This window comes from Nicotiana sylvestris, chromosome 9, assembly GCF_000393655.2.
Source record: "Nicotiana sylvestris chromosome 9, ASM39365v2, whole genome shotgun sequence".
Taxonomy (NCBI): domain Eukaryota; kingdom Viridiplantae; phylum Streptophyta; class Magnoliopsida; order Solanales; family Solanaceae; genus Nicotiana; species Nicotiana sylvestris.
This window is the reverse complement of record NC_091065.1, coordinates 129,646,086-129,669,279: the sequence shown is the minus strand read 5'-3', so window position 1 is coordinate 129,669,279 and position 23,194 is coordinate 129,646,086.

The window sequence follows — 23,194 nt, the reverse complement described above, 5'->3', positions numbered from 1 at the left end:
TTTCACTAATGAGACTCTCTCTTTTCTCTCATCTCCCGGCGCCTTATGGTGCCTGTGAAGGTTTTCACCAATAAGACTCTCTCATTTCATATCCCTCATCTTACATCGCCTCTCGGTGCCTGCGAAGGTTTTCACCGATGAGACTCTCTCATTTTATTTCTTTCGAGGAATCGGGGCGTTGTAGATACGACCCTCTCTTCTGGAGATTCCTTTGACTATCAATTCGTTCCCAGTCTTACGATCCTCTTCTTTGCTGGGGATTGGTGTATTATTCTCGGTCTTATTTGCCTGACTCGACATCTCTTGAACATTGATCGGGAGGTCTTTTGGACGTTGATGTTGGTTTTGGTGCGGAGTTAAAGAAAGGCTATGAAAAATGAAAATAATCTGATGGGTGATGTGCTACAACTTTGGAAGCAAACCTTTGTTGGAATTTAAAACATAACCTCTGCCCCAGTTTTCTTGCTTGGGGAATTTATTTTTTATACTTATGTTGCGCTATGTGCGTTACGCACGTTGTGCTTATTATGCACACTATGTACATTATGCATCCTATATTCATTATGATGCATACTATGACCGAGCCGTGAGGCGCCTACGTATCCTCTTTGAGGAATCAGGTCAAACGTAGTTCCCATGGTTTTGTATTTCTTTATGATTTCATCTTCTTCTTTTTTCCTTTTTTTTATTTTTTTTTTCCTTTTTTTTTCATTTTCTTTCTCTTTTCTTTTTCTCTTTTTCCATGTCTTTTCCATTAGTGATTCCAAAAGAGGGGTATGAAAGAATTTCTTAAGGCTCAAAGGGGGAAGCAAGGGTTAAAAGTGTTTGGATAGAAGAAAGAATTGCCTCCGTCATCTCATTATCCAACAAACGCCAAATACAAACAAATAAATCATAATTAAAGAAATTACGCATAATATCTCTTGACTGCATCTGAATTGATAGACATGTCGACACATCTACCCTCGACATCTGTCAAACACAAAGCACCGTTGGACAATACTTTGGTCACGATATAAGGCCCTTGCCAATTTGGGGCGAATTTGCCTTTTGCCTTGACCTGATGTGGGAGGATCTTCTTCAATACCAGCTGTCCTACTTCAAACTTCCTGGGGCGCACCTTCTTATTATACGCTCTTGCCATTCTCTTCTGGTACAGCTGACCATGGCACACTGCTGCCAATCTTTTCTCATCTATCAGGCTCAACTGTTCCAATCGAGTTTTGACCCATTCATCATCATCAATCCCGGCTTCAGCGACAATTCGGAGGGACGGAATTTCGACCTCCGCTGGTATCACGGCCTCAGTTCCATACACCAACAAATAAGGAGTTGTGCCTATGGAAGTCCGGACGGTAGTGCGGTACCCCAACAAGGCAAAGGGTAATTTCTCGTGCCATTGTCTGGACCCTTCCACCATTTTTCGCAGTATCTTCTTGATATTCTTATTGGCTGCTTCGACTGCTCCATTCGCCTTGGGACGATATGGGGTGGAATTGCGGTGTGTAATCTTGAATTGTTGGCATACCTCTTTCATCAGGCTGCTATTAAGATTCGCACCGTTATCCGTGATGATCACTTTTGGGATCCCAAATCTGCAGATGATATGGGAGTGAACAAAGTCCACCACTGCCTTCTTGGTTACTGATTTGAAGGTTTTAGCCTCAACCCATTTGGTGAAGTAATCAATGGTCACTAGGATGAACCTATGACCGTTGGATGTTGCTGGCTCGATGGGCCCAATGACATCCATGCCCCATGCCACAAACGGCCAGGGTGCTGACATCGTATGTAACTCTGTTGGCGGAGAATGAATCAAATCCCCATGTATCTAGCATTGATGGCATTTCCTCACAAAAGTGATGCAATCGTGTTCCATGGTGAGCCAATAACACCCTGTTCGAAGGATCTTTCTTGCCAATACATATCCGCTCATGTGCGGTCCGCAAACTCCCGCATGTACCTCTGCCATAACCGTCGTTGCTTGACTGGCATCTATGCATCTCAACAATCCCAAATCCGGAGTTCTTTTGTACAATACTCCTCCACTGAGGAAGAATCCATTCGACAAACGCCGAAGGGCTCTTTTTTGGTCTCCAGAGGCATGTTCTGGATATATCCCCATTCTGAGGTATTCCTTGATATCATGAAACCAGGGTTTGCCATCTGCTTCTTCTTCTATGGCATTGCAGTAGGCGTGCTGATCACGGACCTGGATGTGTAGAGGATCAACATACATTTTGTCAGGATGGTGCAGCATTGATGCTAAGGTGGCCAAAGCATCCGCAACCTCGTTGTGAACTCTAGGGATGTGTTTGAACTTCACCGATCGAAATTGCTTGCTCAGATCATGCAAGCATTGTCGGTATGGTACGAGTTTTAGATCTCGTGTTTCCCATTCTCCCTGAATTTGATGTATCAAGAGGTCCGAGTCTCCCAAGACCAAGACGTCTTGGACATCCATGTTCGGCAGCCAGGCGCAGACCCAGAATGCAAGCCTCATACTCGGCCATATTGTTGGTGCAATAGAAGCGTAGTTGAGCCGTAACAGGATAATGCCGTCCTGTTTCAGAAATGAGTACTGCTCCTATTCCAACCCCTTTTGCGTTTGCAGCTCCATCGAAGAAAAGCTTCCAACCCGGTTCCTCAGGTAATTCCAACTCATTCGTATGCATCACCTCTTCGTCAGGAAAATACGTTCTTAAGGGCTCGTATTTTTCATCAACGGGATTCTCTGCCAAATGGTCTGCCAGTGCCTGGGCTTTCATGGCCGTCCTCGTTACGTAGATGATATCAAATTCTGTGAGCAGAATTTGCCATTTTGCCAACCTTCCCGTGGGCATAGGTTTCTGAAAGATATACTTCAATGGGTCCAAACGGGATATGAGATAAGTAGTATACGAAGACAGGTAGTGCTTCAACTTCTGAGCTACCCAAGTTAAGGCACAACATGTTTTCTCGAGTTGAGTGTACTTGACCTCATGTACTGTGAATTTCTTGCTAAGATAGTAGATGGCTTGCTCCTTCCTTCCTGTGTCATCGTGTTGCCCCAATACACAACCAAATGAATTTTCCAAGACCGTCAGGTAAAGAATTAGGGGCTTCCCGGGCTTAGGCGGGACCAATACGGGTGGATTAGACAGATACCCTTTGATTTGGTCGAAAGCCTCCTGACACTCTGCCGTCCAACCTACTGCAGCATCCTTTCTCAGCAGCCGAAATATGGGCTCACAAGTTGCTGTGAGTTGAGCGATGAACCTGCTGATGTAATTGAGTCTACCCAGCAAACTCATTACCTCTGTTTTGTTCCTTGGCGGTGGCAAATCTCGGATGGATTCAATTTTGGATGGGTCTAACTCAATCCCCCGTCGACTGACGATGAATCCTAGCAACTTTCCTGATGGAACCCCGAATGCGCATTTGGCCGGGTTAAGCTTGATATCATACCTCCGGAGTCTTTGGAAAAATCTCCTTAGGTCTGCTACATGGTCCTCCTGACGCCAAGATTTGATGATCACATCATCGACGTACACCTCGATTTCCTTGTGTATCATGTCATGAAACACATCAGTCATTGCTCGTATGTACGTCGCCCCGGCGTTCTTCAACCCGAACGGCATTACCCGATAGCAGTAGGTTCCCCATGGCGTAATAAACGCTGTCTTCTCAGCATCCTCCTCGTCCATTAGGATCTGATGATAACCCGCATAGCAATCCACAAAGGATCCGATCTCGCGCCCAGCGCAATTATCGATCAGGATATGAATGTTGGGTAACGGAAAATTGTCCTTGGGACTTGCTTTGTTGAGGTTGCGGTAGTCGACGCACACCCTGATTTTTCCATCCTTCTTTGGGACTGGTACCACATTGGCCAACCACTCGGGATATCGAGTGACCCGAATGACCTTTGATTGCAGCTGCTTAATCACTTCTTCTTTGATCTTTACACTCATTTCTGTTTTAAATTTTCTTAGTTTTTGCTTGACCGGAGGGTATGCCGGGTCAGTGGGTAATTTGTGAACCACTAAATTGGTGCTTAATCCAGGCATATCATCATATGACCAGGCAAAAACATCTTTGAATTCCCTGAGAGTTTTGATCAATTCTGCTCTGACATTCGGCTCAATGTGGATGCTAATTTTGGTCTCTTGGACGTTATCAGCGTCTCCTAGATTCACAGCCTCGGTGTCATTTAGGTTAGGCTTGGGTTTCTCTTCAAATTGGCACAGTTCTCTGTTTATTTCTTCGAAGGCTTCACCTTCGTCACATTCAGATTCATCGTCACAAACGACCTTTTGCATCATTGAGTCGGTTTCAGATTGATTTATTAGACTAGGTCGAAGATCCGCTGTGCATGCCATGTCATTAGAACCAGTAAAAAGAGAACTGTTCAGAAAGAAAAAGAACAAGACAAAAATTAAAATGAGACAAAAGAAAAGAACTTTATTAAATTTGCGGGATAAAAAGGGTTCACACTTTTACAAAACGAAAGTAAAATTTGGATTACACCCTTGAATAATCCGATCAAACAAACAAACAAACAAAACATTAATCAAAGCCTACTACCAAGACTCCCCTCGGACAGGAAGAGGAGTAACCGTCCAATTGTTGGTCTTGGCCTCAGGCCCCACAAATTGTATCTCTGCTCTGCTGGAACCTTCTCCAGCTTCCACCATACTGACATCCGCGAATAGCCTCTCAAAACTCTGATTCAGGTCTTCATTTATACCGATCAAAGGTCCTCGAATCTTTGGGATCGCTGACCCCTTGGCACTTGCTTTAACAAAAGACCTTGAGAGGCGTGGCACTGGTTTAGGCAGAAACCAGACCCTCTTCTTCATTCTTCGCGCCTCCTTCCTGTCTGCTGCGGTTGGTTTGAACCCCAACCCGAAGGTTTCCAGATTCTTAGGAAGGGAAACAGGTTGGACTATCCCTTGAAGTTCAACTCCCAGGCCTTTTCCCGGCACAAATCCATTACCCAGCATTTCTGATACCATCATGACTGTTGCGGCAGCTACCCTAGGGTGCGGGATGATTTCTCCTTCAGAAATTTTGTTGGCCGACCCTGTATCGAGAATCTGGTAGACCCAAGGACCTTTGTCATCAGTGGTCTCTATGAAAGGCACAATGGTTCCGCCCATGGTGCATGCTGTATCCTCGCCGTGTAACACGACCTCTTGTCTTTCCCACTCGAACTTCACCGTCTGATGTAGGGTGGAAGGCACCGCTTTAGCTGCATGAATCCAGGGTCGTCCTAACAGCAGGTTATAAGAAACTGTGGCATCTAACACCTGGAATTCCATGGTAAATAGGACTGGCCCAATGGTCAGTTCAAGTACAACATCCCCCACAGTGGCTGTTCCGTTTCCGTCAAACCCCCGGACACAGATGCTATTCTCCCGGATTCTTCCACGGTCAATCTTTAACTGGTCCAGGGTGGATAATGGACAAATATTGGCGCTTGAGCCGTTATCCACCAATACTCGAGTTACCACCGAGTCTTCACATTTGACAGCTAGGTATAGAGCTTTGTTATGCTCTGTACCTTCCACCGGCAGGTCATCATCTGAGAATGTTACCCTGTTTCACCTCGAAGATCTTGCTGGCAATGGTTTCCAGGTGGTTTACAGAAATCTCACTGGGTACATGAGCCTCGTTCAATATCTTCAACAGGGCCCGACGATGCTCCTCAGAATGGATCAGCAACGACAACAGTGAGATCTGGGCCGGTGTTTTTCTCAGCTGTTCGACCACAGAATAGTCATGTACTTTCATCTTCCTCAGGAACTCTTCAGCCTCTTCTTCGGATACTGGCTTCTTGGTTGCCACTGGGTTGGTTTTTCTTAGCTCCACCGGAGCAAAACATCGACCTGATCGAGTCAGCCCTTGCGCTTCACAACTGACTTCTTCCACCTGTTTTCCTTGGTACGTCACCACTGCCTTTTCATATTTCCAAGGCACCGCCCTGCTGCCAATCATTGGCAGTTCGACCACAGGCTTTATGGTCACCCGTTCTCTACATACCCCTTTCAACACGACTACTGGTGTGGGCAGGATCCCTGGTATTACCAACTTGCTTGGCTCAGGTTTGCTTGCTATGATGGACGGGCTCTTCCCCAATATCACTACCAGTTTGACGCCTTCTCCCTGCGACTGTACACTTGTTCCTCCACTGGTTAAGACTTCTTTCGGGGCAGCTTGGATCATCATCACTGTTTGTGAGGGTTTTCTTAATTCTCCTCCCTCACACACCAACTCAATCATGTGAGTTTCGTGATGCGCTGGCAGTGGGTTTTGGTTGATGTTAGGAGCCTCCGGTGTCTGGACCTCGATCTTATTGGTGTCAATAAGATCCTGTATGGCATGCCTTAACTTCCAGCACTTCTCGGTATCGTGCCCGAGCATCCCTGAACAGTATTCACAACTGATTGATCGATCTACATTCTGAGGTGGGGGATTTGGTTCTCGAGTCTGGACAGGACTAACCAAACCCAATTGCCGCAGCTTGTGGAACAAAGCGGTGTAGGTTTCTCCCAGCTCCGTGAAGGTTCTTTGCTTCCGCAACCTATCATTCCTAGCATCTGGATTTCCCCGGAAGCCTGCCCCTGAAGGGTTTCTATATGCCCTTGGCGGAGGGTAGGTGTTTTGTGGTGGTGCATATATGTTCTGGGGAGCCGGTGCGCGCCATTGTGGGCGAACCGGAGGCTGAGTGTATACCTGGGCTTGGTGTACGGAACAATGTGGTTCTCGAGGTGGATAGAAATTTTGTGGTGGGTTGTATGGGTAGTTTGACCTGTGAGGCCTGGGTTGGTTGTAGTGCGGCCTGCCAGCCCTGGACCAACTGCCTGCCTCGATCGTGGCAACCTCTTCTTTCTTTCTTCTTAGCGCACCTCCCGTGCCGCTTTGAATAGCCTGGGTTGTGGCCTTAAGTGCCGAATAGTTTAAGATCTTGTCCGACCTCAAACCTTCTTCTATCATGACCCCTATTTTGACCACCTCGTTGAAAGATTTTCCAACCGTTGTCACCAAGTGACCAAAGTAGGTTGGATCCAATGTCTGCAAAAAATAGTCCACCATCTCTCCCTCTCTCATGGGAGGATCGACTCTAGCTGCTTGTTCTCTCCAGCGGAACCCGAACTCGCGAAAACTTTCCCCGGGTTTCTTCCCAGTTCTCAATAACGTGAGACGGTCAGGGACTATCTCCAGATTGTATTGGAAATGACCTGCAAAAGCCTGCGCCAGGTCATCCCACGTGTACCACCTGCTGAAATCCTGCCTGGTATACCATTCCAGTGCAGATCCGCTCAGACTTTGGCCGAAATAAGCTATCAAAAGCTCATCCTTGCCTCCTGCCCCTCTCATTTTACTACAGAATCCCCGCAAATGTGCCATGGGATCACCGTGCCCTTCATATAAATCAAACTTGGGCATCTTGAACCCAGCCGGGAGTTGGACGTCTGGGAAAGGGCACAGATCTTTGTATGCCACGCTGACTTGATTGCCCAGCCCGTGCAAGTTCCTGAAGGATTGCTCCAGGCTTTTGAACTTTCTCAACACTTCATCCTGTTCAGGGGCCTTAACCGGCTTCTCAACCTCTGCCGGTACTTCCAAATGGGGATTGTAAGCCTGTGGTTCGGGTGCATGGAATGTAGGCTCAGGGGGATAGTATTGTGCATCGTGAGCCTGAAACAATGGCTCACTGGTCGTTCTCTGCAAAGGGGCTGATGTAGGTCCCACAAAAATGGGAATATTGGGTGTTGGGAGAGGTTGATGGGGTGGTGGAGCTTGGGAATCATGAGGGCTTCTTTCTTGATGATAGAGGGGATTTGGGCGGCTTGTGGAAGGGCCAGAGTGAGGGTACTCCGGCATGTGTCCCAGTGTTTCAGGACTCTTTTGTGTTTTGGCTAGGGCTAGTTGCATTGCATTCATTTCTAGTCCCATCCTTTCAATCTTTTCCATCGCTTCTTTTAACAACTGGCTCATCGGCCTTTCTTCCTCATTGCTATTCTCCGAAGTAGTCATGCTTGTTGCTACCGGTCCTTTGGATCTGGTTTGGTATGAATGTGTTGCCAGAATTCTTTAACAACTAACTGTCTGGTATCAGACAACAACAAACTTTGTTAGTGTTAGAGCTCAACAGATTTGATCATAACACATAGAGGATGCAATGCACCTAGGCAGTTAACCGTTTCTACATGTTTTGCTTCAAACAACATGCGTCATCCCGGTTTGCTCATTCGTCTCTTTAAAGTATTTTGCGAAACCCTGCGTTTTATTTTATTTACAATTTCTTTTCTTTATTTATTAAAAGCGGTCGAATCTTATGGGGATTGCCTACGTATCACGTCCCCGCGTGAATCAGACCAGGCGTAGTTCTGCCTTAAAGTAAAGAAACACACAATTCTTGTGAAATCATTAAATTCATTCTCAAAATTTTGCTATTACAAATTACTTCAAGCAAGGAATAGCAATAGTACAGACTCCACAGTTCTTAACCCGTTTTGACTAAAAGAAAGGAAAACAACATATGGAAAAGCGACAAAGCCAAATAAACAGGACTCAACCAAAGATTAATTTTCCAACTTAGGGACCCGCGAGGCATCATTCGGCCTTTCCGCGGCCCTTGGTGTGAGGTCCCTCTGCAGGTTTTTCAACTCATTCATGATTCGGTGGACGCAACCCATGATGGAAACAAGGAGGGTCTTTCGAGGCTTTTGCTCGCATGCCAGGCATCTCATGTAGATGTAATGCCCAATCTCGTCGATCTTCCCCCGAATGTTGTTCCTTTCCACGAACAACTGCCTTATCTGTCGGTTCTTCAATCCTAGTGTTTGTGCATTGCTGGCAAGCTGGTCCTGGAACATCTCCATTTGCCTTTCCATTCTGGTCATTGCCTCGTAACATCGCCTTCTGTCGGCTTGGGCATCTCGTGTTTGCTTGAAGATCCTCTCTTGAAGAGAGGCATTCGTTTCCCTTAATGTCCCGATGCTCAGCTCATAATCCCTTATGACTCGTTGCAGGCGCTGCCTCCGAGCTATCGCACCCTTTGCCCACTTGGTCCGCAATCTTGCTGTGCTGGCCTTGGCTCTTTCCAAATCTTCCTGGCATTCCGCAACCTGATCCTTTAACTCTGCTATCAATCTTTTATCTGCCCGGCTTCTCAGCTGGCTATTAGCCTCCTTTTTCATTCTCCGGATCTGAGCTTTGAGGATCTCGCCTTCTCTGATTAATCTGTTCTTTTCTCCCTTGTGGGCAGCAGACTGTAATTGGCACTCAAACCTCATATCCTGAACTTGTTGCTTCAGTTTGCCTGCTTCGGCAAGATATTCCCGCTCTTTGGCCAACCAGCCCCACTGCTCTTGTGAAGATTTGGCAAATTCTTGCAGGTGAGGTCTTTTGGTCGGTCTTCCAGATGATGTCTCCCCTTTGTACCAGGCCTGATACCCGGGCGAAACTTCCCCTTTTGCCCGATTCATTACACAAGTATTTGCTTCTAAGTATTGACATTGGCTCCAAATTTGACGAACCCTTGCTTCAGGAAACTGGCCGTCGGGACTGATCTCGATTACCTGGATGCTCAGATCCTCGTCTTTCGGCACTATCTGATACCTCCCAAGTTGCCTTAAAACCCGATGCGGCGCGTATGGTTGAATGCTCTTAAGTCCCATTAAGAGAAAATGGGGCCTGGCTGCTGGCATGTATATGACTTCGTCGATCGGTAACCATCCTAGCGCCCACTGTATTTGACTGGCGTTGAGGGTATGGAAATATGAGGTCCATGCTGTGACTCCTTCTGGTAGGTAGGTTTCATTAACTCTGGTATAGAACTCCTCTATGCAGGTCTTTCCAGCGGATCCATGGCTCAGAAACTGGGCTCGGTGACATAGGTGTTCGGTCATCCACATTTGCAACAACAAATTGCAACCCTCGAAAAAGCTTCCTCCGGCTTTGCAAGAAGTGAGTGCCCGGAATATATCAGATACTATCATGGGCGCCAACGTACTATCACTCTGTGTGAGCAACGTACTGACGACCCCTGCTATCTTTATGTCAATATTCCCATCTTTTCTTGGGAATACTAGTAGTCCTAAGAAAGTTATCATGAAAGCAATTCGTCTATGTTCTTCCCACTTTTGGCGATTACCTTTGCTGCACAACTGGTTTTCTGGCTTGTCGAATCCTCCTATGTGACCATATCTTTGATATATGAAACTCATGCTGCAAAAACCTTTTGCCAAGTCAGGGTTATGAATTGTTCTGACTATCTTTAAGGAGTCCAGGAACCGGTGTATTGCTACAGCTCTTGGAGCAATCAGATATTTGTGCCTCAAAGGAGTCTCAGCGCTGCCGATATACCCTGCTATTTCTTCTAAAGTTGGGGTAAGTTCAAAATCTGAGAAACGGAAGACATTGTGCGCAGGATCCCAGTGGGGGACTAGTGCCCTTATGATATCTCCTCGTGGCCTGATATCCAACAAACTCGTGAGGCCTTTCAGATACTTCTTGATTTCGTCATGCCCTTCTTTGCCCAAATCATTCCACCAGAGCCGCAATTGGAGGGGGATTTTACTCATGATTGAAAAGGGTTCATTCGGAGTCGTGCTCATTCTGCACATTTATTAATAAGATTTTAACAAACGACACTTATTCTGATAAAAACAAAAATATATGCGATTTTTTTGAATTTTGAATTTTCGTATATATATAAAAAAAACTTTCTAAAGAAGTCAACAACGGAAAATATTTTGGATTTTTGTTTCGAAAACTGGGAGCCTAAAAGAACTTCTCTTGACTTTTGGCAAGACAAATACTTTTGCAACAAATAAAGATATATATACATTTTTGAAGTAAAGAAAAACTTTTGAATTTTTCATATATATATATATATATACATATATTTGCAACAAATAAAAGTAAAGACAAAATAGGACTCCTCTTTTTTTTATTATTATTATTATTTTCGAATTTTCATAAAAAAGCCATTTTAAAAGTAAGATTCTTTTTTTTTTTTTTTTAAAAAAAATTATGAAAAGACAAACTATATATTTCTATTGATATTTTTTTTTTTGAAAAACAAAAAAGAACAATGACTTTTCCAAATTTTGGCCGAGTTTTGATAGTATTTGTTTTTTTTCTCTTTTTTTCAAAAAATAAACAATCAATTCCTAACCGTTATTTCCCTTTTTTTCAATATTCCAAATATTCAAACACCGGTCAGCATGCGGGCATGAGACAAATAAATGCACGGAAAATAATAGGATGCATCAGAATGGCCTTTTCATATCAAGTTGCTAGTCCTAGACGGACCCAACCCCTGTGTTGAGTCCCCTAAGTCATATGCAACATGATGCAAATAAGCGTTCCTACTAGGGATCCGGCATGAAGTCATGTTATTCTATGTTCAAAACCTGGGTCGGTGTTCTAGACAGTGTACCCGAGCGGACAACTCGAGTTGAGGAAGGAGCTCCTTTCCGGGAACCAAAAGGCCAGCCGGCTTAGAAACTTTCCGAGCCTCTTTTATTTAGGGTATGACACTAACAGAATAGGGAGTCTCAACCAGTGAGCACATCCCCGGAGGTAAGAAGAGAAAGGTTTCGGCACAGTTTATATACAGTTCAAATAATATCAAAGCGGTAAAAGCAGCATTTAGCACATTAGGCTCAGAACATGTAATAATCAGATAATAAAATAAAGCCAAGTAATAACAATTATTCTAAGCTCGAATTCTTAACCCTGAACCAGTGGTTCTGGGTGTTTATTCCCCAGCAGAGTCGCCAGAGCTGTCACACCTCCATTTTCCGCGCCCGAGAGGGTGCAAGGGAGTTTTTTCCAATTAAAGGACAACCGAAACGGGATTGGTTTAATTATTTCAGAGTCGCCACTTGGGAGATTTAGGGTGTCCCAAGTCACCAATTTTAATCCCGAATCGAGGAAAATAATGACTCTATATTACGGTCTGCGTACCAGAAATCCGGATAAGGAATTCTGTTAACCCGGGAGAAGGTGTTAGGCATTCCCGAGTTCCGTGGTTCTAGCACGGTCGCTCAACTGTTATATTTGGCTTATTTATCTGATTTTTAATACAATATGAACTTATGTGCAAATTTTAACTTTTAACCGCTTTATTATTATTGTTTTTACAAGAATGTGAACATCGCTTAAAACACGTCTTTGGACTGCGTCACATGAAATGCACCCACAATCCGGAACGCATTTTATTTGATGTTTTGAGATTTGGCTTTGGGTCGCATGAAATGCACACCCGAGCTTAAGAAAGTAAATTATTAAACACGCGCCTAAAGAGACTATCGCGTTATTATTTTGCGGAGGCCGTGAAATTCGCTAAACGACCCTCCTGAATTCTAAGTAATTTTAAACAAGTATTTACTGAGGGCCCCGCAATTTGTATTTTTATTCGGCGAGGCTCATCTCATCCTTATTTTTTAAAATGAATTTGCAACGTCATGGACACGCATCTCGAACCACGTCACAATCAATGTACCCGTGATTAGAAACACATTTCGATTCCGTTGAGATTTGGATTTGGGTCACATCAATGTGCACCCGAGTTTACGAAGGTAAGATTTATTAAGGCGCGTCCTAAAGAGTCTAACGTATTGTTATTTTAGGAAGGTTGTGAGATTTGCTAAACAACCCGTCCTGGAAACTAAATGCTTCACTAATATACATTTAACAAGGGCCCCGCATCTGCGTTTTGTTTATTTTTATCGAGGCTCATCTCGTTGTTATTTTTAAAGGATATCCTATAGCAACTACGTTTCTCGTCGTGTTTGTCTCTATCAATTGAAAGCAGTAAATAGACTTAGTTGATTATAAAACCGGATTTAAAGTGCTATTACAGAATAATAAAACGTGACTGCACTTATGGACAACTAGTCGCAAATTATGGGCCCAAACCTAGCTCATGCGAGATGGCCAGACTTGGGCCCTGTTTTTCCGATACAGGCCTAGCTGATTTTTTTCGATTTGGGCTCGGCCTTCCTGAGGTTGAAGCCTAGAACTGATTCTTTGTTCTTTATCAATTTATATGTGACAAACTAGCAAAAGGGGAAAGAACTTTAACTCATGTGGATAGTTTTCCTATTTTGGCCTACATTATAGAATATACTACACCATCAGACTAAGTCTAAAATACAACTTATTACACTGGGAATGTTTTTCACCTAACAGCATACATACATGACTATCATTCATTAACCTACATTGATATACTGAGCATGTAGGCTACTTCTATTATACAAACGAAAATGTAACTATTTTATGACATTTAATGTAACAGTTCATGTATACATAAAAAAACAATCTGCAGGTCCTCTCTTTTGCATTCATGCTCAAACTCTCAGTTACATTGGTGGTATCAATTGTGTACCTGGTAAGGAAAGGAAAGGAAGAAGGAGAGTGATCAGTTGAGTAGTGTGCAGTAATCACAGCATCAACAGATACACAGCAACAGCACAGCAACAAACCAACAACCAAGATTGTTTTCCACAGTCCACGAACAACCAACAATGATTCCCAGAATAAATGAAACCAGCAAATAGTCGAGTGCCAAACCAATAATTCCAGACGAAGAGTAATGATACACCAGAAGTAAAAGAAGTTCAATGCAGCAAATAACAACAGTTCAGCAACCAACAAACAGCTCAGTCAATGCAGATGACAGAACTTGGCCAAGGCAGCTTGACCAATATGAATTCTTATTCAACTTTCAGATGGTGTTTGGTTATAATCTATTTGGAAACTAACTTATGTTTTTCAGCTTTCTTTAAACTCAGTAAACCTTTCTTCAGACTAAAAGTTTCAGCTTTAAGACTAAAAATTCCAGCCTTTTGTTTTCTCTTTTTCTGAAGACTAAAAGTCCAGCCTGTTTTAGTTCTCGAATGGCCTATTTATAAGCCAAAGTGACCAAGTGCAGCTAAGCTGCCCCTCATGCTGCAACTTGCAGCCTGCCCATACCCTGTTAAAGCCCATGCCTAAGCATCTTTTGGTGCCAGCCCCTTTGTTCCCCACGCCTGGTTTTAGTTTAATCCAGAATTATGGGCTCATTTTATTTATTCATTTTAAGCCCCATACCCTTGTGTCTTGTTTCCCATTAGTATTAGTTTAATCTTAATTATTACCCTACTTGTCAGCTTCATTTAAACTAATCTTTATGTCCTTTTTGACACCCCAGAACACCCCTGCTTAACCTTGATTATTACTGCCCTGCCTATTGCAGCATCAGGGCAGTTTTGAACTGATGAAAGTTCGAATTCAAGGCTGCCTGGGCTGAACCTTTTCAGTCATTTTACAATGCAAACAAACCATTTTAAACCATGCTGGGGCATTCAGTTAGTGGCAACGTTCAATTAGTCATGCAACATTATTAGCTCGTTTGATTCATTAGTTATAGAAAACTAATCGACGACATTTATCGAGTCGACTATACTAATTATAACAGGTAATAATCAGTCGTTCAAATAAACAACACATACGGGGACCTAAAGGGCTTCGGACAACTTGGTCAGTCACTAGGAACCTATATAAGTTATTCATGCGACGACTATATTAATCGGACATGCTTATCATAGGATGCATTCAAATCATACACAAAAACCATCGACCAAATAAAAGGTCTTTACAGAGATGAAAGAAATCCGAATGAAAAATAACAACATAACAAACAAACACAACGGAATATGCTGACAACTTAATTAGAACTAAAACGAAAGAAAAGAAAACTTACCCAAAAAGGTTTGAAATCAAAATGACCCAAATTCTGATTCAACTTCGAACTCTTGAGGCCGAACAAACTTTAATCAGGGTGTTCTCACATGAGAACACCTTGATTAAGGTCTTTTAGACCTCAAACCCTTGTCCAGACCGGCCGGATTCCCCAGGTGCATGTGTTCTAAGGTCTGGATTTCCAGATCTGATTTTTAGGAAGTTGTGGGTAGATTCGGACCAAACCAAGCTTGGTTTGGTCACGAGGAAGGTCAGGGGAATGTCTGGTATGAAGATGGGGTGGTTTGGCATAGGTCCGGGTTCGACTCAAATCTTCAAACGAAGATTCGAGACGAGGGAAGGTGATTCGAGGCAAGAGGGTAACAGATCCATGTTCAGGAGAGTGAGGGGGTCTTAGGGTGTTCAGGAGGTGGTCACCGGCGTTCGTGCCGCCGGCTTTAATGGCGAGGGAGACGAGGGCGGCTAGGGTTTCTAATGGGAGGTCCGGGTTCGACTTGGGGACGAAGGGGTGGGGTGTTGGTATAGGGGGCGTGGGTGTAAGGGAAGGTTTATATATGGTCTATGGGATTGGATCTGAGCCGTTAGATCAGATGATCTCAACGGCTTGGATCTGAGGGTGAGAACTGAGACGGGGTCGTTTGGTAGTTAAACGGGGTCGTTTGGTTTAAGTGAGGGGTTGGGTCAGATTTGGGTCGGGTTTGAACCTGGGTTATTGAAAGTGATCCTGGACCGTTGGATTGGATTGATTGGAACAGCTGAGATGGATCGGCCTGAAACGATGCCGTTTCAGGAGATGCCTGGGCAGCCGGATTTGGACTGGGCCTGAGTGCTGGTTGGGCCTGTTATTTTGTTTAATTTTTGGCCCAAACCGATTTCCTTCACTTTTGTTTTCTAATTTCATTTTTCTTTTAAAACAAAAATAAAAATAAAAATAATAAATAACGAAATTAAAACTAAACAACAATGCAACATTTTAACACAATTATCACAAAAATTATTTAAGTAAGTTAAAAACCTAGAACAAACGATGCACTCATATATATATATATTTTTTGAATTTTCTTTTACTGACCGAATTATGGTTTAATCATACATATTTTGTATTTTTGTTTGTTAATGATTAAGTGCAAAAATGGACAGATCCACGAATGACTAACAACACATGTCACGAAAACTCGAACAATTGTACAGCGAAACCATTTGTTACTATTTTTATTTTCTTTTGGAGCGATTGCTCGTAAAGCAAAAATCACGTGCTTACAATTACCACAAGCAAAAGGACAGGTAAAGTTTCTGCTCGTACTCACTAATTATTTTACTAAATGGGTAGATGCAGGAGCATTTAAACAGGTGCGAGAAAAGGAAGTCAAAGATTTTATTTGGCGGAATATCATATGTCGATTCGGTTTACTGAAGGATATCGTGTGTGATAATGGCCCTCAATTTATTGGAGCTCAAATCACGGAATTCTTTCAAAGTTGGCAAATTAAAAGGATTATGTCTACACCCTATCATCCGGTGGGTAATGGGCAAGCAGAATCAACGAACAAGGTTATTATCAATAATTTAAAGAAATGATTAGAGGAATCAAAAGGTAACTAGCCTGAAGTGTTACCTGGAGTTTTATGGGCATATCGCACAACTGCAAAAACAAGTATAGGAGAAACACCGTTTCCATTGGTTTATGGAGCTGAGGCTTTAATTCCAGTTGAGATAGGGGAACCAAGTACGCGGCTCACACAGGCGATACAAGAATCTAATGACGAGGAGATACAGGTCAATCTAGATTTACTCGAGAGGAGGAGAGAAACTGCATTAATAAGAATGGCAGCACAAAAGCAAGTCATAGAACGATATTACAACCGAAAAGCAGGCCTCAAATTCTTCAAAGTGGGGGACTTCATGCTTAAAAAGGTTTTTCAATCTACAAAGGCAGCTAACGCGAGTAAATTAAGTCCAACATGGGAAGGACCCTATAGAGTTCGTGATATTGCAGGAAAGGGAGCATATGAACTGGAGACAATGGATGGCAAAATAATACCTTCACATTGGAATGTTGTTCCTTTGAATAGATACTATTTCTAAGGAATACCCACGGTCAGGTATCACTATTTTAAATTTAATTTTTGAATTGTTAAAATTTTACTAACGATTTTAGATGATAGGCAAAAAGCTAACCCGTACTAAATGATGAGTCACAACCTGTAAGGCACATGGATTAACCTAAAATTCCTTGCCTAGGGTTACAATTATTCTGATAGAATTCAAACGGGTTAAGCAGTCTTCATCTATAATCGCACCTCCGAGTCCCGTATGTTTTTCCTTTTCAGGAAAAGGACCAAATGATAGAAACTATCAAGTGCTCGAGGCTTCATACTTCAACACTCAAATACTTGGGGGACTACATATTATACACAGACATGTGTATAAAGAAGGCAAAGAAGATTGAGGAAAAATCAAGCCTAAAAGAGTCAAGTGCAGAGTAAAAGTCAAAAAGTCACGAGATGAAGCCACGAGCTAAGGCCAAAGAAAAACCTCACTATAGATAGGGTAAAGTCTATGCACTAAAACGGGTTATAAGGAAAAACCCAGTGTCTATTATTCTTCTTTTGTAAAAATCTATTACAAGAAAAACAGTTACGAGAAAGTTATAGATGTAATTCAAATACATGTAAAGTATTATTCAAAACATGTCAAAGTTATTTCAAAGAAACATGTGTATTCCTATTTCTTTTATCGTATAATAACATCATTATGAAGTTGAGACGTCTTCTTCATTAAGTGTCGAAATATAAAAGGGCCCTCTTTTATAAAACTCATGTTTAAATTAGTTAGTCATGAGATTAACAGAAGCATTTTCGAAGAACAAAAATGCAAATTATTCTATAAGTCCTTAAAAATAAAGGCAAGAATAAAGCAGACAGAAGTTTAAGATAATAACATGAAAAACTTCTTAATACTTAAAAACTGAAGACTAAGTACGAACTTAGTCATAAAACTATGAAATTGTTTATACAAATTGCCCCCTCAAATGAAGCTAAGGGTTTGATTACAATTTTCCAAAATAAAAACAAAAACAAAATCATTCAAATGATTAAAACTGGTCAATGAGAAGTTTGTGGAACTGAAGCCGGAGTATCAATAGCAGCGGGCTCAATTTGGGCAGGTGCATCAAAGATGCGGTTTCAACTTGGCTTGCAGCAACAGGCTCGATTGGGCTTGAAAGAGTTGGTATACCCGTATCAGCTTCAACATTCACGGGAGCTTCAACCACGGGAGAAGGGAAGTCCTGAGTTTGCTGAGCTTTTTCAATGGTTTCATTGATCTTAGCTAACTCCGACTCTAGGTTGAAGTTTTTTTGGCCAGCTTCAATTAGGTATCACGACGTGAATTCAAAAATTCCCAACTTACCTCAACAACAGATTTTTCTTCAAGGATCTCATAATCCTTTTGCCAATCAGCAATCTCATACTTTAGCTCTTCATTTTCAGCCAAGGCGGAGTTATAAGAAGCTTGAAGAGAGGCATGGGAGCTCTCTAAAGCACGTATCTTATCAGCAGAGACTCGAAGGTCTTCTTGTGCTTGAGTTAAGCTTTGCACGAGCTCCCTAGCGTAAACTTCATTTTGACTCAAAAGAGCCTTCAACTCTCTATTCTCTTCACTGGCCTTAGATAGTTTCTCTGAGAAGGAGGATTCGAGACGTTCTTTTTCTTTTTCTGCTTGGCTTGAGGAAGCTTTTACAACCGCTAACTCTGAAGTTAAAACCCGCACCTGCTGCTCTAAGGTATTTTTGCTCTCTCATAAATCTTCCATATCAATTTGTGCACTCTCAAATTGTTCCTTCCAATTGATCGCCTCCAATTGACAATCACGTGCTACCTTCTCCAAGAGGGGGATTCTGTTCATCATTTCTGTGCCGATAAGACTGGCCTAAAAAAAGAAGGGAAATAAGAATCCCAAAGATAAAAAAAATTTACAAAGTAAAGAAGGGAGAGAAGGAAAATACCTTCAAAGTGGCATGCACGATATCATTCATTAGAGTCAGGGAACTATGTCTCTCCAGCTTTGCCTTTTCAATTGGGCCAATTAAAGGCTCCAGCCATACATCTGCTTGACCTGACTTCATCAAAAGGCTACTATCAGCAGGAACTTCAATAGTTACCCTCCTTATAGCGGCACTTCTACTTGAAGAGCCCACTTCCGTATGATGAACGATAGGAGGGGGAATTGTCAAAGGAGGAGCAGTAGAAGAAGTGAAAACAGTAGAAGAAGGAACAGAAACAGCTGGGGCTAGTAAGGAAGGAATCACAGGCACGAGAGTTGAAAAAGAAGATAAGGGTATTTCATCTTAAACAAGCCCTAAACTTCCACTACCAAAACCACTGATGAAAATTTTATCAATAGACTCACGGGTATCATGAGGAGTGACGTCATCGTCAGGAATTATTACTGGGGCTTCAGCAAGTTTGGTAAGAGAAACAGAAAGATGAGGGGAAACTTCAGCTTCGTCATCAGAGACGACGCGTCTCCTAGCTCGTGGCCTCGTCACCGTGGAGCCCCCATCTTCCTCTTCTTCAGAGTCTTTCTATAAAACAACTTTCCTTTTCGCAGAAGAAGAACCCAAGACTATTTCTCGGGCTCTTTCTAAAGAGATACGAGCCCCTGAAGGAGTACGGATTCCCGAAGAGACACGAGAGGCCGCAACTGCCAAAAAGAAGGATGGGAGTTAGAGCAATAAAGAATATATATATATATATATATATATATATATATATATATATATATATATATATATATATATATGTGTGTGTGTGTGTGTGTGTGTGTGTGTGTGTGTGTGTATGTGTGTGAAATATGAAATATGAAATAAAAACTCTTACCATGAGTCTTTACTTTCCAACCGTAATGGTATAAAAGTGTCCTCCAAGACCTACCATCTATCGGTGCGGTCTTCAACAATTTATCTACCCAATCACGGAACTTGGGAATATCCTCCACAACTCTCATGGTTGCTTTAGAGAAGTTGATAAACTTGAAGAAAAAAGGCACGAGAAGGATAAAAGACTTACGTGCAAAATTCCACTTCTCAGGGAAGGGAACATTATCCTCACCCACTAAGCCAACAGTGGGGGCAGTAACAAATTGGGCATACCAGCCACGGTCTTTGTCATCTTCAGGGCTCACCAAAACCCTCTTACTCCTGGCCACTAAGGTAAAAACGTCATTACGGAAAAGCCTAGGGGAGTAAAGATGAATCAGGAGAGGGAAAGTAAAGGAAACGTCAGCCATATTGGTTAAATGCCTAAATCAGGCAACAACCCTCCATATGATTGGGCCAATTTGACCCAAACAAACATTAAAGAAACGGCAAAATTCAAGAATGATTGGGTCAATAGCTGGTTTGAATCCTAAAGTGAAAGGGTATGCATAAACAAAAGAGAACCCAGTCAAGTAAGAAGTAATTCTCTGATTTGGATTAGGGATAATAATGGTAAAATCATTACTTCAATAGCAGTCTTTGCGAACTACAGGAGTCAAAACTTCTGTAATTTGAGTGGGGTAAGCATCAACACGATCTAAAGCGAAAACCTGGTTTCTAAGAGATTCTCTATCATGGTAAAAAGATAGTTCTGTAGGGACTATCTCCTCTACTAAAGGCTCACGTAATGGTTTAGAAGGTTCTTTACTCCTAGAAGAAGATTTGTGAGAAAAGGGAACCTCTGGTTCTAGAAGAAGGACCAGAACTAGAAGAACGTATAGACGAACCACCACCACGAGTAGACCCTAAGCTATGAAGCCTACCTCCCCTTCTATGCCTAATGGGGGCATTAGGGAAGGTATCAACAATGGGAACTCTCCTAGGGTTAGGGTTTGGTGAAGACATGGCGAAGAAGAATAATGTGAGGAAGAAATGAACTAAGATTTGAGGAATTAAGTGTTCAATAAGCTTTATGTGGTAAAAGACAAGGAAAGAAGTTATATTTATATTAATAAGCAATCACCAAAGGTAAAAGTGCAGTGATGGAAGGTCCACGATAATGATAACTGGCACTTCGTGAATAGTGGAACCGTAAAAAAGCCTTGAAAAGGGCTGAAAAACTGCAGAACCAATGGAAAAATGACACGTGTACGGAGCATTAAATGGAAGCGACAATTGAAGCGTCAATTTTGTCATAGCATTAATGGTGACAAAAATTCTCTTTTAATGAAATCCACTTCCCAAATATTCAACTGATGAATAAATGGAAAGTGGGGGGACTATCTGTATTGGGAAAAATTGTATTTAAATATAAAGGTGACGTGTCGAGACACGTAGACTGGTCAAATGGTCAAAGAATTACAACTAGCCAAGAGGCACGAGTTGCAACAAATACGAGCAAATGTCAGAGGAAGAGGCACGAGCAGTTATTCAAATAACTCAGCGCCCGTACCTATCTAAGTCATTTATGTCCGAGAATCAAAAGGAATGAATCTGACAATAGAAAAGAGTGCAGATACGGCAGTTAATAGATCTTTCTCTTGAAACCGAAAGATGGCCACCTATTAGTCTGACTTTAAGAGTCACTTGTTTGTTTTGTCGCATGCTTGCCACGTTTTTAGAGAGTGTTTTAATCTTTATCCCATAATTTATTAATTAACTAGGTAATGTCCCGTTATTCTATAATTAACTAATTACTCGCATCATTAAGAATTATCTCAATTTACTTAAAATTCTACTTATTTTTTCAATACACTTTATACATCTCACTAACATGGTTATCCGGTACCAAATAAAATTAATACATACACTATTATTTTATTAAAATATCTATATAAAAAAAACACATATTTTCTTAACTTCTAAGTTTTCTAATCTCATATAAAGAGTAAAAAATTTCGTACGCTTAATTCATAAAATAGTGAAAAGATAACCTTCTTTTCTGGTGAGAAAATAATTTCTATCTTTACAATAAAGAAAATTTTATAAACTTTCTCATATTATGTGTATAATTTACCATATCCGAAAATAGTAATAATGGTAACTATCCAAAATTATCCTTATAAAACTTTTACTAAAATACTCCAATTAAAAAAAATACCACACTAACATAATATCTAACGGTTATATGTAATATGTTGCTCCTAAGATGCACCATAGGTTCAATTAAAACTATTATGAGCTCTAGATAATGTTTATAGTGCCGAATCTTAGGCTAAAGTATATGCGTTTAATTTAACCATAGAAAATTCTTTTCAAAATGGATGTCTAAGTAATCAAGTTTTCTCAACGTGGGATATTAACAAAATATGTCGTAATCAGCAGTTTATTGTTACTGCTTGCCGCAGATGCACTGTCTGCTTCTTACAGATTTTTGTATTTACATGGCTTAATGAGTTTACATGTGATTTTATATTAGAGGAGTTTGAACGTAATTAGGTGATTTCTCTTTTTCTTCTCCCATTTTGTATGTTTTGTTTTCTACCTCTCAATATTATGTGCACTATAATACATGGAAAAAATATTACTACTACTATAACCGAAGAAGTAAATTATATGGATGTTCTGAAATTGTAGTACGTTGTAACAAATATCGATATCTTTATAATTGACAATAAGTAGAAGAGTCGAGTTCCACTTTAATAACATTAAATATCTCGATCAAGAGAAACTAGGTTTACTTCTACATCATTATTACTTACATATATAGATGAAATTAGTTTACTTCTTCTTTATCATTGATTATATACATAAAATTGAAATGTAAGTTCTATGTGGATGGTCTAAGACAATTACGCACTCAAATCACTTAAAAAGTAATTACAGAACAGTAAATAGGTTGGTAAACTTACGGGGTCTTAATCCCTTCAAGCTTATATGGATTCTACGACTTATTCTAATATTAAAGTACGAGGCGTAACACATTTCATACTGTGACACAGTCATATCCCCCTGACATAGCTGCTCGAACTGCCTGCGTAGCTCCTCTCTGCGGGAATGCAGTACATACTTCTGTAGGAAGAGAATGGAGAACTGATGCCTGGTAAGGGGTGGTGCACCAACAGGCCTACGCCTCTCACAAGTCTCCCACCAAGTGAAGGCAGACCCAGAAAACTGAAAAGTAGTAAATGAGACCCCACTAGTCTTAACAATACCCGCTGTACGCAACATCCTCTACCACTTGTCTAAGAAACCTTGGGCATCCTCGCCCTCTGCACCACTAAAAGTCAGAGGCTGAAGTCTACCAAACCTCTCCAATCGACGTTGCTCGTCATCGGGCACAACCGGAACCACAAAATCCTGAGCAGGTGCAATCGGCTAGGTTGGTGGTGCCTCCAGTGTCTGCAGTCCCTGAATCACCTGCTCGGGTGTATGGGCGGCGGGAGTCTGAGTGCCTCCCCCGGCCTGAGAAGTAGTTATTGTAGTAGAAATTGTGACTGTCTGAGCAAGACTGGTGCACACGGTCAGAAT